The sequence below is a fragment of the Amblyomma maculatum genome, chromosome 1, assembly GCF_055883805.1.
Source record: "Amblyomma maculatum isolate TAMU_Amacu chromosome 1, ASM5588380v1, whole genome shotgun sequence".
In the NCBI taxonomy this organism is placed as follows: Eukaryota; Metazoa; Arthropoda; class Arachnida; order Ixodida; family Ixodidae; genus Amblyomma; species Amblyomma maculatum.
The window spans coordinates 435,184,616-435,187,780 of record NC_139344.1 but is presented as its reverse complement, the minus strand read 5'-3'; the positions used below and the strand labels follow the sequence as shown (position 1 = coordinate 435,187,780).

Below are 3,165 nucleotides of genomic sequence, written 5' to 3'. Positions count from 1 at the left end.
CAGTGAATTTTAAAGTTTTATATTTATGTCGCCAGTAAGAAAATTGCGATGCTTGTATAAGCAAATAAGGAAAATGATAAAATGTAGCGGCAGGAAATTAAAGCCTGGTCGAAAATAATATTTGCGGCGCATCTGACATCATTATACACGAGGCAGTGCCAGAGATACATTGCGCGCGTGCAGAGAGGACAACAAAGAAGACTTTCTACGCCGCTGTTTATCATGGACGCTGCTTTTACTGGTAAGGCATCGTTGATCTTTTGCATATGCTTCAACCCTATAGCTAGTCTGGCCTGGGAGGCGTTTATTTACAAAGCTTCGACTCATTTATGAGGGCAAGTGTTATGTGTAAAGCCTAAAAAGAACGCCATTTCTGAATAAGGTTAGTTCTGAGTGAGTGTGGGAAGAACAGCGCCCAGGATGACTTCATGTGGCTGCGTGTTGTATGTGCTTGGTACGAAAAACCTAGCAAAGCGTCTAGAACCACTGATACCGAGACGTTCATTGCTTTGGCGCAGAAATGTTGCACATTACAGTACCAGCCAACTTGTACAATGAAGACCTGCACCTCGTGCTTCGATACCAGCAGATACTAGGTATGAACGCTAAGCCCAAATGCGTTAAAACGTTGCTTCACACAGAATCACATTGATAATATTTTAGTTCCTCTGGGGTATGGGCACCATTCATGGTGGTTCCACGATTTTAGGCGAATAGACGTGTGCTGCAGCATTACTTATAGAGTGCAGATGCAGTCATAAACATATGCGTATACTCTTCCTATGCCGTGCTGGTAATTGCTTTCACTGCAGTAGTCACTGCAGAGGGCACCACCTAGCCCAAGGTCTCGACCTCAAATCTGTTCGCATGTTTTATAGCGTCGCATAGCCGCGGCCTATAGACCACGGCAAGAACGGAACGCACGTACATACTTGAGAACGAGGCAAGTAAGACCCGGCGTTTATTGCAACAGGGGGTGGTTATATATCATCCTGTACTTTAGTTGTACTCACCTATGGGGCTGGAACGTGGAGAATAACCAAGAGAGTTCTTAAGTTTAGGACAACCCAGAGGGCTATGGAACGAAAAATGGTAGGGGTAACATTAGGAGATAGGAAGCGTGCAGAGTGGGTCAGAGAAATAACCCAAGTTACCGACATTCCAGTGGAAATTAAGAAGAAATGGGCATGGTTAGGAAATGTAGTGCGAAGAGAGGATAACCGATGGTCGCTTAGGGTAACAAACTGGATTCCAAGGGAAGGAAAGCGTAGCAGGGGGCGGCAGAAAGTTAGGTGGGCGGATGAGATTAAGAAGTTCGCAATGGTCAAGTGGATGCAGCTAGCACAGAACCGTGTTAAGTGGAGAAATATGGGAGAGGCCTTCGCCCTGCAGTGGGTATAGTCAGGCTGATAATGATGATGATGATGATATATAATACAGGGGAGAGAGAGAATGGAAATGGGACATACGAGACAGCAAGAAAACTTCACGCTTGCGCAGTGTGTGGCCCGCACTTGACACAGCGCTGTGACATAACACTTCTTCCTCCTAAAATCGGTCAAATGGTTTCCTCGTCCGCGTCGAGCGTCGTAGCACTTGAGCGGGCTCGCTTGACACTACTGCCCCGGATGACGGAAGTGACGGGAAGGCGCCGTCAGCATGATGATCCCCAACTGCAGGCGGCGAAGCAGATCCTTGGAGTCTGGCATCCAGCTGTGATGCGGATTCCTCTGGCCTGAATGTAGCATCGTCCAGGCGCGCGTCTTCCGCAGTGTCGGGTGACTGTGTTTCTGTAGGCCGAAGACGTATCTGGTCCACGTGCCACCGGACAATTGCTCCAGGCGTTTCTACTGTACCCATTCTGGTCCCAGGCGTAGATGTCACATCACCTGGTATCCATTTGTCTCCTGTTTCATAGTTGCGAACGTGCACACGACTCTTTAGTTGGGGCAGCAACTCCTGGCTATCCAATAGTGCGTCTCCGCTACCCTTCGGGAAACACGTATCCAGGCGCGATCTAATCTGGTATCCTAGAAGCATCTCTGATGAAGACTTTCTGCTCTTCTGGGACGTCCTTCTGTAATTGAGCAGTAGGCGCATAAGTTAGTGCTCCAATTTGCCTGCCCCCAACTTCCGGAGACCATCTTTCACCGTTCGGACAGCTATTTCAGCAGCCCCATTAGACTGCGGATGGAAGGGGGCGGTCCTAACGTGCGAGATGTTGTTCTGGACAAATGTTGCAAATTCACGACTAGTGAATTGTGTTCTATTATTAGAAACTATCATTCTGGGCACTCGAAATCGGCTGAATATGTCCCGCAAACAGTGGATTGTAGATGCTGTGGTTGCTTGCTTCAGAGGGAGCGCTTCTATCCATTTAGTGTGCGAATCGATTAGCACGAGCACCAACTTGCCTTCTATCGGCCCGGCAAAATCCACATGGATGCGTGACCATTTTTCAAACGTTTGTGGCCAGCTTGCTGGTGGAGCGGCTGGCGGCATGGGCAAGTTGTCGGTGCAATTTTTGCACTCAGCTGACATTTCCTCAATCTATCGGTCTAGGCCTGACCACCAAAACAACGATCGTGCAATAGATTTCATCGGCGAAGACCCTTGGTGGGTTTCATACAGCAGTTGCAGCAATCGTTTTCGCGTACCTGCCGGTATGACCACTCGATGGCCCCAATAAATTAACCCATGTGCCAGGGAGAGCTCAAGTCGGCGGTGAAAAAGTGCCGCCAGGCACGGCTCAAGGCCTTTCGAACTTCTAGGCCAACCTTGTAGCACGTAATGCTTGACGCGGTCTAGGGTCGAGTCGATGGCTGTAAGGTCTTTCTGCTCTCGTGTAGTGACTGTGCCGTCGTCCAGGCTGTCCAAAGACAACACGTACTTTTGCGGCTCTTGGGGCTACATGCTAGGACCGAGTGATTGCAGCGGAAGCCTGCTGAGGGTTTCCGAGTTCAACAGTTGCCTTCCGGGAGTGTATTGAAGTTTGTAACGATATCCTCCGAAATTGAGTGCCCAAGGCTGAATGCGGGCTGCAGCCATAGAGGGTGTCGGGCGGTCGGCCCTTAGCAATTCGAGGAGAGGCTGGTGGTCTATAACCAAGGTGAATTCACGGCCCAACAGATAGTCTCTGAATCTCGTGACCCCAAAAACTAGGGC

At 49.4% G+C, this 3,165-nt stretch overlaps 1 pseudogene; it reads right to left on the bottom strand.

Annotated features, from left to right (window-relative positions):
- Nucleotides 1–1,548: 1,548 nt before the first annotated feature.
- Nucleotides 1,549–3,165, bottom strand: LOC146209456 (uncharacterized; annotated as a pseudogene).